The sequence below is a fragment of the Rhinopithecus bieti genome, unplaced genomic scaffold (genome assembly GCF_001698545.2).
Source record: "Rhinopithecus bieti isolate Rb0 unplaced genomic scaffold, ASM169854v2 scaffold_9919, whole genome shotgun sequence".
Taxonomy (NCBI): Eukaryota; Metazoa; Chordata; class Mammalia; order Primates; family Cercopithecidae; genus Rhinopithecus; species Rhinopithecus bieti.
Genome location: NW_016806411.1, coordinates 102,620 through 117,002, shown reverse-complemented (window position 1 = coordinate 117,002; position 14,383 = coordinate 102,620). Strand labels below are relative to the sequence as shown.

General features: G+C 53.1%; 1 protein-coding gene and 1 pseudogene across 3 annotated transcripts in view; one reads left to right on the top strand and one right to left on the bottom strand.

Moving 5' to 3' along the window:
* Positions 1 to 10,027, bottom strand: part of SEMA4D (semaphorin 4D) — a 99,556-nt gene extending 89,529 nt beyond the window's left edge. For all 3 annotated transcript variants that reach the window (XM_017876166.1, XM_017876162.1, XM_017876164.1), the window contains exon 1: positions 9,962 to 10,027. The gene's annotated coding sequence lies outside the window, so the exon portion shown is untranslated. The remainder of the gene's footprint in view (positions 1 to 9,961) is intronic.
* Positions 3,027 to 4,956, top strand: LOC108532258 (proliferation-associated protein 2G4 pseudogene; annotated as a pseudogene).
* Positions 10,028 to 14,383: the final 4,356 nt, after the last annotated feature.

The window sequence follows — 14,383 nt, the reverse complement described above, 5'->3', positions numbered from 1 at the left end:
GAACAAAAACATCCTGAGACTGACTGAGTGGCTCTGAACAGGGCCTGCTACAAGGCTATGACCCCACCCTACTCAACATGGGCTAAAAAAACAAGACAGACCATCCCGTCTCCATGATGAACACCACGGGGCCTCTCTCGGGCCACCAAGGAGGGCAGAGAGGGTAGGCTGCCTCCCAGGACTTCTCCAGGGCTCCGAGGCTCCCCGCACAAAGGAGCAGCCACTTCCCCTCGGCAGGGGTGTGGGCCATCCTGGACCCTGGCGGCCGCACCTTCTAAGACAAGGCAGCAGCAGGAGGAGACTGAGGTGTGAGAGGGGGGTTGTATGCCAGGCACGCTGGCGGGGGAGGAAGGTACCTCCCCTCAGGATGCACCTTCCACTCCCCATGCCACGCTGCACTCAGGCCTCAGGCGGGCTCCCTGCTCACACTACATCCAGCTCAGAGGACTCAAAGTCTCAGCTGGGCGTGCCCCTGTGGGATAGGTGCTGCCCCCAAAGATTGCAGAGATAAGAGGAGACCCTCAATTCCCCAGATGCCTTCCCTTCCGAGCCCTGCCATGTGTCCTATCCTTGCGGATCTGTCCATCTCACCTCCCAGGCCCAGACCATCTCTCCCACCGCAGCCGACAGCCAGTCCAAATCCCGACCCTCTCTCGCATGCTGCCTATCTGTCCTTCCAATCTCAACAGAGGCCCCCGAAGGCTGGTCTCTCCTTGTGACCCTTGCAGGCCAGCAGGCAGCAGGAGCAGGTTCAGACATGTCCCTACCTGACAGCGAAGGAGCGAGGGCATTCTGAGGGGGCCTGCCCTGGGAGAGCTCCATGCCCCAGCTCCAGTCAGGACTAACCCCTGGGCTAGTCCTCAGATGTCTCCTCAACTCCAGGCTTAGGTACCCCACAGCCTCCTCCCCACTAATAAGCACCTCAAGCTTCCCGTGTCTCCAAACCATGCTCCTCACCTCCCTAAAGCTGAGACGTCTCTGAGAGAGCCCAGGCAGAACCCCACGTGGAGCCTCCATCTTTCCTACGGCTCAGGCCAAAACCCAGGGCATTCTGTGCCCCCCGACCCACACCATGACCCACCCCAGATCCAAGCTGGCAGCAAGTCCTCCTGGTGCACCTCCAAATAAGCACCAAAGGGAGCCACTCCTCATCGGCACTGCCGCACCATGCCCGCACCAGCACCGCTCTCCCAGACCACCTCACAGCCTCCTAACCGGGTGACCCGCACCCCCACCATGGCCCATTTTCCTCAGAAGCCGGAGGTCTTCCCCAACCCCTTCAACCTCCCCAACCCACCACCTCCTCTCCTGCCCCTGTCCTTCCTGATTCTGCCTCGGCCCACTGCCCTCCCCACCCCCACTTCAGTGCTCCCCATGCATTCGGTGCTCCTCCCCAGGCACAGGCATGGCACCAACCTTGGCTCCATCAATCAGCCCAACTCCCCTTATAGAGCCTATCTCATCTCTTTCTCTGCTTTATGTATTTACTTATTTGTATTTTATTTGGATGTATTTATTTGCATAGGGTCTTGCTCTGTCACCCAGGCTGGCGTGCAGTGGTGTGATCATAGCTCACTGCAGCCTCGAATTCCTGGGCTTAAGTCATGCTCCCACCTCAGCCTCCTGAGTAGCTGGGACTACAGGTGCATTTCACCATGCCTGGCTAATTTTCTATATTTTTATAGAGATGGGGGTCTCACTATGTTGCCCAGGCTGGTCTCAAACTCCTGGCCTCAAGTGATCCTCCCGTCTCGGCCTATCAAAGTGCTGGGATGACAAGAGTAAGCCATTGCCCCTGGCATCTTTTTCTGCTTTATTTTTCCCCCTTGTGACTGCAATCATACCTGACCCATTGATCTCCTTTGGGGTCTGTCTGCCCCCACAGTAGACTACTATTTCCTCTGCTGACGCCCCACTGCCCAGGCATATGGGACCCAGGGCAGGAGCTCAGTGAACTGCGGCATGGCAGGCCATGGAGGACCCACCCTCCCCTGGGCGATGTGGGATAGAGACAGGGAGGCAAGGTATGCCTATCCAGACCAGCCAGGCCCCCCAGCACCAGGAACAGGCTGCTATGGGGGCCACAGCCCGCCTGCACTCCGAGGAACAGTGATCCACACAATGGCAGCAGACAAGGCGTAAAACCGCGAGTCCTCTGCACATGGATGAGAACGTGTCAGACGCACCCAGAAAGCTATTCAATGAAAGGGCTTGTTTCACAGGCTCCACTGGTGGGCATGACAGCATTGCCCACATGTTCACTCTCTGCAAAGAAAAATGGGCCCTTTTGAGGGATATAAATAGCCTGGCCAGATGTGGGAGTGCCTGAGGGGCTTTTCCCAGGACTCTAGCGTGTGTCCTGCAGCTGCATAAAGAGCAGCCCCTCAGTGGGACCCCAGGGGCTGCCAAAGCAAGTGCAGGTCAGGACATGAAAGGGTTACATGGGGACCCTCCTCCCACGGGAAGGCAGGATGGGGCTCATCACAAACCATCACTGACCTGCAGGCTGAGCATGCCCGTTGACGCATTCAGGGTACAGCTGGGACACGGAAAATCAGCAGCAAATCCACCGTGTAAGTCTTACCCACAGAAAACAAGGGAGACCGAAGGCCGGATAGCGTGGGGCCCGTTGGGGATGGGTGTGCTCACTGAAAGCACAGGCCAGGGAGCCCTGCAGACGTACAATCTCAGTGGTGAAACCAGGCTATTTGGTAAGGCCCAGCAGGCTATTTTGTAATTGTCTGCATACATGCAAAGTAATAGCACTTAAAGCTGGCTAAAAACACTCTCAAAGCCTGATATGGTTGTTACAAGTCACTAGCTCCCAACTACAGGGACGGGGCCTGGACAGGAGAGGAAGTCAAATCCAAGGGCACCAAAGAACAGTTTAGATCCTACACCCACCAGGCAAGCCACAGGTATAATTTCAGATGTTCCCAGAAGTCACGCTAAAACACTAAGTTTGTGGCTTTTGCTCGCCCTCTCCGGATCGAGGGAGCTCTAACCACAGCCTGCGACTGGGAAGGGAGGCAGAGCAGCGGCTCAGGGGAAACGAGGCTGCAGTGGTGGTGGTAGGAAGATGTCAGGCGAGGACGAGCAGCAGGAGCAAACTATCGCCAAGGACCTGGTCATGACCAGGTAGAAGATGGGGGGCGACATCACCAACAGGGTACTTCGGTCCTTGGTGGAAGCATCCAGTTCAGGTGTGTCAGTACTGAGCCTCAGTGAGAAAGGTGATGCCATCATTATGCAAGAAACAGGGAAAATCTTCAAGAAAGAAAAGGATATGAAGAACCGGGCGCGGTGGCTCACGCCTGTAATCCCAGCACTTTGGGAGGCCGAGATGGGTGGATCACAAGGTCAGGAGATCGAGACCATCCTGGCTAACATGGTGAAACCTCATCTCTACTAAATATACAAAAAAATTAGCCAGGCATGGTGGCGGACATCTGTAGTCCCAGCTACTCGGGAGGCTGAGGCAGGAGAATGGCATGAACCCTGGAGGCGGAGCTTGCAGTGAGCCGAGACGGTGCAGCTGCACTCCAGACTGGGAGAGAGAGACTCTGTCTCAAAAAAAAAAAAAAAAAAAAAGGGGGCCGGGCGCGGTGGCTCAAGCCTGTAATCCCAGCACTTTGGGAGGCCAAGACGGGCAGATCACGAGGTCAGGAGATCGAGACCATCCTGGCTAACACGGTGAAACCCCGTCTCTACTAAAAGTACAAAAAAAAACTAGCCAGGCGAGGTGGCGGGCGCCTGTAGTCCCAGCTACTCGGGAGGCTGAGGCAGGAGAATCGCTTGAACCCGGGAGGTGGAGGACTGCACTCCAACCTGCGACAGAGCGAGACTCGTCTCACAAAAAAAAAAAAAAAAAAAAAAAAAGGAAAAGGAAGAAAGGTATTGATTTTCCCACCAGCATTTCGGTACTATAATTGTGTATGTCACTTTCCCCTTGAAGAGCGGCCAGGATTAATTCTCAAGGAAGGTGACTTGGTAAATTGCCTTGGGGTCCATGCGGACGGCTTCACCGCTAATGTAGCTCATCTTTTGTGTTGACGTAGCTCAGGGACCCAAATAACAGGAAGGAAAGGCAGACGTTATTAGTAGCTCACATGTGCTGAAGTGCCCTATGCCTGGTCAAACCTGGAAATTTCAGACACACCAAGGACAGAGACGGGAACAAAGTTGCCCACTCCATTTAACTGCATGCCAACAGAAGGTATGCCTGTCACACCAGTTCAGGCAGCACGTCATCGACGGAGAAAAAATCCATTACCAGAATTCCCACAGAGCAGCAGAAGAAGGACCGTGAAAAAGCTGAATTTGAGGTACATGAGCATATGCTGTGGATTTTCTCCTCAGCTTCAGGAGAGGAAGGCCCCCCAAAAAAAAAGGATGCAGGACAGAGACCACTATTTACAAAACGGAGACCCCTCCAGACAGTATGGACTGAAAATGAAAACCTGACGTGCCTTCTTCAGTGAAGGTGGAAAGGCATTTTGCACGGATACGCCGTTTACTTTCCGAGCATTTGAAGATGAGAAGAAGGCTCGGTCATGGGTGTGGTGGAGTGCCCCAAGCGTGGACTGCTGCAACCATTTAATGTTCTCTATGAGAAGGAGGGGCATTTGCTGCCCAGTTTAAATTTACAGTTCTGCCTCGTGCCCAATGGCCCATGCTCATAAACAGTGGCCCTCCAGCCTGACCTCCATAAGTCTGAGATGGAGGTCCAGGATGCAGAGCTAAAGACCCTCCTCCAGAGTTCTGCAAGTCGAAAAGACCCAGAAAAAAGAAAAAAAAAGAAGCCTCCAAGGACTGCAGAAAATCCACCACTGGGAACGATTAGAAGAAAATGAGCTGGGAGACGGAGGTGGTCCCATCTCCCCAGCTTGCTGCTCCTGCCTATCCCCTTCCCACCTACACCCCAGACTTTGGGAAGTGCAGTTCTCCTCCACCTAGGACCACCAGCAAGAGCGGGGTCTTCCCTGCCCCCACCCCAGTTCCCCAACCCACCCCCTTCCAACAACAACCAGCTCCATCTGACTCCGGTCTTGGGAGGCAAGGCTTCCCAACCACAGAAGACTACTTTAAATGAGAAAAAGAAATGAAATAATAAAATCAGGAGTCAAATAATAAAATCAGGAGTCAAAATTCATCGTCTTCAAGCCCCTCTTTCTAGCCTTTTCTACTACTCTCTGCTTGGTCAAAGTTTGTGACCCTATCATAGAACAGGGCTAAATTAGCCACCACCACCGAAAACTCGGTTAAATTTTTTTACACTACTCTGATGTCAGCATTTTCCACCTGTTTGGGGCTTTTCCTTTCTTTTCCATTCTCCCCAAGTATTTTATCTGGCTTCAAAATTAGGAGGATTATTTTCAAATTGTTTTATTCAGTGTGGCCAACTCCTCATCTGATTCAGGCTGTCCAGTCAGGCCCCTCCCATTTTAGGAGCTGGAGCCTTCATTTATGAAGCAATTCTCATCTATGAAATGGATCCTCATTTGTCCATCTTTTTTCTTCCATTTTCACAAAGCTGTAAAGAAATAATCCATCTCCACCTTACCCTTTTCTCTGGAGTGGGTCTTCCCTCGCTCCATCTTACACAAACCTGAGCTGGAAGCTCAACTGGTTTTGTTCCCTGTTTGAAACATTGTGATCTCCCTCCCTTGAAAGAAAAACCGAGAACCAGAGGAGTAGACTGACTCCTGGCTTTCTGGAGCTACGGACTTGGATTGGATTGCTGGGGGTTTGTAGAGAAAGGTGACAAATTTCAGTACCTCTGGCATGCTGTCCCACGAAACTAGGGCTCCCACTAACTTACGAGGTTCTTAAACACATTGACAATGACATGACATTAAAATAAATTTGGATTTGCTCATTTAAAAAAAGACTAAGTTTGGTTTAGTAATATATTTTATCTAACCCAATACATATCCAAAATACAATCCTTCTACATGTCATGCACGCAGGTCATGAACAAGGTAGTGCATCTTGCCTCCTGTGTGCAAACTCTCTGTAACTGCTCAAGGCATCTCGGCTCTGATCAGCCACACTTCTGGTGCTCCGTGTCAGGTGTGGTGTCCAGCTAGGACACCGAACAGGGAGCCTATGAGGCATAGGGAGGCAGTACCACCCACACAGCCACTGGTAGGAGGAGGTGCTATGGATCTGAGTGTGTTGAGGGTGTGGAAGCTTCTGGTTACTATAAATGAACCCTTGGCCGCTGGCCCCTCCTGTGTGCAAGAGGCAGCTGGATGGTGCTAGTACCCTACATGTCCTGACCTGTTTTTTTGTTTTGTTTTGTTTTTTGTTTTTTGAGATGGAGTCTTGCTGTCGCCCACACTGGAGTGCGGTGGCAGGATCTCGGCACTACAAGCTCTGCCTCCCGGGTTCACGCCATTCTCCTGTCTTAGCCTCCTGAGTAGCTGGGACTACAGGTGCCTGCTACCACGCCTGGCTAATTTTTTGTATTTTCAGTAGAGATGAGGTTTCACCGTGTTAGCCATGATGGTCTCGATCTCCTGACCTTGTGATCCGCCAGCCTCGGCCTCCCGAAGTGCTGGAATTACAGGCGTGAGCCACTGTGCCCAGCCTTTTCACTCTGTCGCCCAGGCTGGCGTGCAATGGCATAATCTCAGCTCACTACAACCTCCACCTGCTGGTTTCAAGCGATTCTCCTGCCTTAGCCTCCCAAGTGGCTGAGATTACAGACATGAGCCATCATGCCCGGCTAGTAGAGACAGGGGTTTCGCCATGTTGGCCAGATTGGTCTCGAACTCTGGACCTCAGATGATCCAACCGCCTCGGCCTCCCAAAGTGCTGGGATTACAGGCATGAGCCACCACGCCCTGTGTCCTGTCCCGTTAAAGCAGCTTTGGGATGCAGAGCTTGACCATGCTTCCTCTGCAGTGACCTGCTGCACTGTCTCTAGACTGCATGGCTTATCTCCAAAGCCAGGCTTCAGAGAAGAAAGCTCACATCGTTCATCATTAGTCAGAGCAATGCCCAGGACCCTGAGTGCCCATCAGGGATGGGGTCCTGGGCGTTTTCCAGGTAACAGCCTCACAGGACTGCAGCAGAGGACCTGGGACACCCTCCTGGGCCTCCTGAAACATGCAGAAGTAATTACCTCCCCTTTCAGTGTCATTTAATTAAATCTACAGTCTTTCTGCTCTCAGCTCTGTGAGACGTGGAACTGTACCTGCTAAAAATAAAGCCCAGCTCCTATGAGCAGGGCTCCATCCCAGTGCAGGTGAAGCAGCCCTGCCTCCAAGCAGTGGGGCACACTCAGACCCTAGGGAGGCTGGGCAGCACCCATACAGTGCACTTTATGAAGACTACAGGGTTGTCTGAAATTAAGAAGGAAGAGCTTAAATGCAGGTGGTATCAAAACAACAACCAAACTCAAAGGAATTCACTTTCTGCACTCAACTCCCCTTAAGCACATGCAAGTGTTAAGAGTTTGGGTCTAAGAAATCACAAGCAGGACACAGCATTGTATCCTGTGGCTCTCTGGCTCCCCTGCACAGATGTCCAAGCCAACCTGTGCTCCCTCCTCTGAGGACGCAGAGCCCTTTGCTGCCTGTTATACCCATGCTTCTGGGCGAAGCTGCTGGAAGGCGATGGCCCCCAGGCTGTGTTCCCAGTCATGTCCAACAGGCCTGCAGTAAAGACCCCAGCACCCCAGACCAATCTAAGCCAGGCTTCCCGGAACCATCTGGTCCCAGCCCTCACTGGGTGGACACACAGCCCTGACGGTCAGGTTCCTGTGGAGACTGTCCTCTCTCCAGGACCCAGCATCAGAGGGCCTGGCTCACAGTGACACTGGGAACCACAGTGCCTGCTTCGTCCCCACCCAAAGGCCGGCAAAGCTGCTTATATGAGCCACTTCACGCTGGGAAAAGTCCCTTACAAGTGATTTTTGCTTCCACTTCAACCCAAGTTCTAGAATATATGTTTTTTTTTTTTTTTTTTTTTTTGAGACGGAGTCTTGCTCTGTCACCCAGGCTGGAGTGCAGTGGCGCGATCTCGGCTCACTGCAAGCTCCACCTCCCGGGTTCACGCCATTCTCCTGCCTCAGCCTCCCGAGTAGCTGGGACTATAGGTGCCTGTCACCACGCCCGGCTAATTTTTTATATTTGTAGTAGAGACGGGGTTTCACCATGTTAGCCAGGATGGTCTCGATAGGATATATGTCTTAATCTTCAGCATGTCCTTTGCAAATGGTCTTGTGTATGAGACTATCTATGATGTGAAAGCTGCAGCCAGGAAAATCCCAGCCTGGGCAAGACCAGGAGGGCCGAGGCACCCCGAGGCAGTAGGAGTCACAACCTGGCTTTCTAAAGGGGACACAAGGACTTACATATCCTGTTTCTTACAGCTAAAGTCACATCTGGAAACACCTTCTAACACAGACACACCTGCATCAACCTTTAATCCACATCTCCAGGAGTGGCCACAGAAGTTGGCGTAGAAGTAGCTGAGGCTCCCCCAGCTTGGTATGACTGACGGGATCAGTCCCCCAAGATTTTCACTTCCTACTCTATTTCCACACCAGATCTAGCAGGAGTGGGCCTTGGGGGCCCTGGACAGGTGGGCCCTCCACCAAATCAAACAGCAGCTTCTTCTGATGATCTCTTCTCTTCTGGTTCCATCTGAGCACGTAAACAAGCTGGAAACGAGAGACCTGTACAGGTGGGTGCTGAGCCAAAGACGGTCCCTCCCAGGGCTACCGAGGGCACCTCCCATGCCCAGTGAGAGTGTCAAACTGAAGTCGGTGCCCCATGGTGACGGCAGGGTATGAGGCTGAGGGCGGCATTCTGCACAGGGTGAGTCCCCCGGAGCCTACAATCCTGCACAGCACAAGGACATGTCCTGTGCCAGCCCAGGCCACCTTCGGGGTGGCAGAAAGGCACAGCCATGCCACAGCACCCGCAGGCCCGAGCTGACCCAGTGGGGCGTGTGCCCAGCACAGGTGAGGAAGCCCAACCCCTCAAGGAAGCTGCCAGGGTGGCTGTGCCTCTTCACATTTACAGAGAAGGAAACTGAACCCATGAAGTGGCGGGCCAGCCTGTGGCCCAGCAGCCCTGCAGGGCGGGCAGCCCCATCCCAACAGTTGGGAGGGGGTGGGGACAGGGCCAGAGAAAATGGGTGGCCTGGGTCATAGCCTACAACCACATCAGTTCATCACGCTATGCCTCCATGGCCTCATCCATGACAGGGAGGGCCCCAGTGCCCTCTAGGGTTGCCATGACATGCGGACTCGCACCCACATGCTGCCTGTGGCAAGGCCCGTGTGGCCTGGTGCTCTGGAATCTCAGACAACAAGGAGACCCTTCTTCTACTCTGAACATTTGAAGGGCAGGGGTGGGAGCAAGGGTGCAGCAGCCCGGGGAGCTGTCCCTGTCCACCTCACCCCAGCCCAAGCCACTGTCTTCCCCAGACCTCCCTGAACATGGGGCATGGGGGGTGTGAGTTAGTGGACAGAAGAGAAGCAACTGCCCACCAGCTCCCGAAGACCCCTAGGGTCAGGTGAAAGACCACCTTCAACAACCCAATATGAACTCCTAGGCGTATCAGTCTTCACGGGACAGTCCAGGCAGGGGCACCTCCTCAACCGGGGCCCTTCCCTTCCTACCAGGGAAGCCGGTGCTGAGGCTGGGCACTGGGCTCACCACCAAACAAGCCACACCCAGCATCGCCTTGCTGATTGCCTCCCCTGCCCCCACCCACTCTGACTTCCTCTACAGCCGCATCCCCTAAACAGACCCTGACCACTCCAGGCAGAATCACCTGAGCTTTCGGAGACAGGCCTTCCTCCCTCACTCTCCAGACACCTGCCTGGCAGGTCACACAGTGAACAGGCATCGCTGCTGACTGAGGGATGGAACACCAGGACAAGACCTTCTGAAGAGCCAATTCCAAAAGGAACCATGGCTCTCAGGCAGACGCCATCACTTACCAAACCATCAGTGTCGTCAAACGTTTCAGCACACACTTTCTTTCTACTATCTGGTGTTAGCAGAGTCTGAAACAGAGTTAGAAAAGGGTGCATTTTAGCAGAATAAACTACCAGATTCCCTTACAATATACACACACACAATTCCATACCCCAACACTGTGCCAAAAATGTCCCCCAAGGACTGCAAGAGCATCGTCCTAGAGAACCGTCAGTCACAGGGTACAGCTCACCTGGCCAGGTGAGACCAGAGGAGGCATCACAGCTAACGGACAAGGATTAGCAAGAACTGGGAGGGAGGCATCATCTGTACCTTCCTTCACCCTACCCATCTCTCTCCTCCCCTCTGCTCCTGGCCAGGCACCAACTCAGCAGAGAGCCTCTCCTTGGCACAGCACACATCGGTGCGCGTGAGCTCTAGTGCAGGAGGCAGCCAGGGTGGGCCAAGGCCTTACCCAGAAACCCTGTGACCCCCAGTGAAGACGTAGTCAAGAAGGACACGGTAGCACAAGCTCCAAATCAGTCCCTAATTTAAAATCACATATGAAGGCAATGTCAGTGTTAGTACTCAATATTCTAACACTTTTTAAGTTTTAAAATTAATTACATGCTTAAAAACCAAAATCAGGAGAAGAAGAAGGGGAGGAGAAGGGGGGCAAGGAAGAGAGAGAGAAGAAAAGAAGAATCCAAACAGGAACCAGAATTTGGGAGGGTTTTTCTTTTTGAGACAGTCTTGCTCTGTCTCCAGGCTGGAGTGCAGTGGCGCAATCTCAACTCACTGCAACCTCCGCCTCCCGGGTTCAGCGATTCTCCTGCCTTAGCCTCCTGAGTAGCTGAGTTTACAGGCGCATGCCACCACACCCGGTTGATTTTTGTATTTTTTTTAGTAGAGATGGGGTTTCACCATGTTAGCCAGGCTTGAACTCCTGACCTAAAGTGATCGGCCCGCCTCGGCCCAAAGTGCTGGGATGACAGGCGTGAGCCACCACGTCCAGCTGGGAGGGTTTTTTTTTTTTTTTTAACAATCTTAAAAGTAGGGGAAGGCTTACTAATGCCCCCGCATAAAGGAGAAACATGAATCAACATGCTGAGAAAACGTAAAGGGCTCCTTCCTTCGTCACAGGCCTCCTGAAGCAGGGAGTGAGCATCGCAAAGTCCCCACCCACAGGGCACAGAGCCGCAAATGGCAAGTGAAGGGACAAGCTGCTCAATGTCATTAACGATGAAAGAAACCAACTGAAGCAGGACGGTCGTTTTCATCTTTCTGAGGAGCAGCAACCTACAGAGCTGAGCAACCAGAGCCCGTGATGAGGCGGGGAAATGGGCGCCCGACAGTAGGGTAGCAGACCCAGTATGACCTGACTGTGACACTCGGGATGCTCCTGAATCACATTCCACTCGGACACAAAGCTACACCACGAGGGTGCTTCCCGCATCACAGCAAAGCCATGGAAACCTTCAAAGTCCATCAGTAGCCGACCAGAATCAAATAAATGGTCTATCCAAACGCTGAAGTCTATGTACCCATTACAAAGAACAAGGAGGTCAGCTGGGCACAGTGGCTCACGCCTGTAATTCCAGCACTTCGGGAGGCCAACATGGGAGGATCGCCTGTGCCCAGAAGTTCAAGACCAGCCTGGACAAAACAGTGAGACCCCATCTCTACAAAGCATTAAGTTAGCCAGGCATGGTGACATATGCCTGTAGTCCCAGCTACATAAGAGGCTGAGGTGGGAGGATTGCTCGAGCCCAGCTGTCAAGCTGCAGTGAGCTATGACTGTGCCACTGTACTCCAGCCTGTGCAACAGAGTGAGGCCCTGTCTCAAAAAAAGCAAATAAAAAAACAGGCCGGGTGCAGTGGCTCATGCCTGTAATCCCAGCCCTTTGGGAGGCCGAGGTGGGCGGATCACTAGGTCAGGAGATCGAGACCATCCTGGCTAACATGGTGAAACCCCATCTCTACTAAAAATACAAAACATTAACTGGGCATGGTGGTACACGCCTGCAGTCCCAGCTACTTGGGAGACTGAGGCAGGAGAATCGCTAGAACCCAGGAGCCGGAGGCTACAGTGAGCTGAGATCCTGCCACTGCACTCCAGCCTGGTCGACAGAGCGAGACTGGGTCTCAAACAAACAAACAAACAAGAAAAAACAAAAAAGAAACCCTGAGGAGGTTACCTTGTGTGGAAAGGGAACTGCCCAAGACAGAATAAAAAGGCAGGCTGTGGAGGGGCAGCCAGGGCAAGCCCACCACTCCACGGTGGCCTTACGTATGCATGTGCATGGCTGCACAGGAAACACGGGCTTTTGGGAGGACAGTCCAGAGAGCAGTAACAGGTTTTTCACGCTGTGCAGTAGCCTAGGGATCCGAAGGCAACTTGGTCCCTACATTTCTGAGTTTCCGTATTACTGCCATTTGTACCCTGCACACTGCAACAGATACGTACCACAGTCACCCACATAGCACCACCCCTTTTCTTTAGTGGAACCTACAAATTCCACATGGTGCATACACCCTAAGGAAGGCCAACTCATGGCTGGTCACACAGTTCCCTTCCTGGGCCCACCTAAAAGACTGCCTGCCACACACACGCCACACACATGCCACAAATATGCATTACATGCATGCATACAGGCACACAGACACCCATCCATGCAGACACACACCTACCCACACTTACATGCATACACATATACACCCATCCACACAGGTACACCAAACACCCACCCATGTAAGCACACATGTGTATTCACATACAAAATCACACACAAACCTACAGAGACACACATATGTACACATGCACATATATACATCCAAACACGCACATCCATACACACTCAGGCACACACACATGGATATACCTATATGCACACACAAACATATATGCACACCTATACATCTAAACACACACTCATATACACACATGGATACACATGCCCACATGGATACACATACACACACAAACACATGCACAAACATATGTACCTACGTGCACACTCATATAAAGACATACTACACACACCCACATGTACTCATATACACACCTACCTACACACATGTGCCTGCCCATACATGCACACTCAAACACACACTGTGCACGGTCCTTATTCTCTTCCCAAGGGAGCAGCAGCCCAGCATCCCCACCCACTCACACGCTGGGGAAAGAATCACCTCCTTCCTCCTCAGCAGCTCAGAGGCAGGTTCTCAGCTATCACAGCCTCCTGGAGACCCCATGTGCCTCTGGTCAGTGGTTCTCATACCGCAGCCTGGAACAGAGCCCCAGGCAAGGATCTGCATGCCAGACCTCTGGGCCCCAGTTGGAGCCCAAGCCTGGTAGTGCTCTGGGGGGGCCCAAGAACATGCATTTCTAACGGGCCCTCAGGTGATGCTGCTGCAGTTCCAGTGAACAGCGTCTTGTCCCTGGGGCATCTTAAGGGAGTCAGGGTTTGGATGTGGCTCATTCATTCTGTCGGTGAATGCTTTTTGCTCCTTTTGTGTGCCAAGCTGCATCAAAAGTCCCTGGCCCTCCTGAGGATGCAAAGAAACAACTGGAGAGGATTTCAGGGAGTGAGATGCTGATAAGGCAGGAGCACATCAAGGTGAGGAAGAGCCCGCAAGGGTGTTGCGGGGGAGTCTTATTAACACTCCCGAGGGTCTTATCCTCCTGGAGGGATGAGAAGCCCCCTGCAGACCCAGAGCCTCTTCCCTGCAGCTGTCCCTGCTCAGCCCTGGGTCCCAAAGCGGGCTGACCCTCGTCCTCCCTGCAAGCCTTGGGGGCTGCCTTGTGTGGCAGGCACCTTCCTTCCTGTCACCACCTGGCTCAAATGCCCTACCTAGAAGCAGGGACCAAGGTCCTCAGCTGGTCAGAAAGGCCCACACGCCACAAGACCTAGGCTGAGATTTGAGGGCCCATGTGGCTAACGCGAGGGAGCCCAGGCCAGCATCCAGTTACCAAATAACACACTCTATTCTGTGTAAAACTCTGGGTGACAACTGCAACAATGCCACGCGCTCCTAGAAAACAGCAGGGGGTGAGAAATCCCCTGCCCACTGTGCTCCAGAAACAACCACTACCAAAAAAAGCCCTTCCCCACAGGACTGAGCCAAGGCTTACGACACCCCCATCCACCCAGGATAAGGCCAGACACAGAAACCCGCCAATGCCTGCTCTGCATCTCTCCATGACCAGTGGCACCGTGCGTCCCCCGCCCACTCCCGATCACTCACAACAAAATGCTCATAACCAAACCTTGCTTCACTCTGTCCTTCTCCAGGTCCCTTGGGCCCCACGGAGCCAGCACAGCCCTTCCTGAGAAACAGCTGGCCTGAGAAACAGCAACGCATCCTCTGACCCTGCCACCCTCATCCCATATCCCACCTCTGGTTCTTCTAAGCCTCATCTACACCACCCTGCGCTTTGGCCT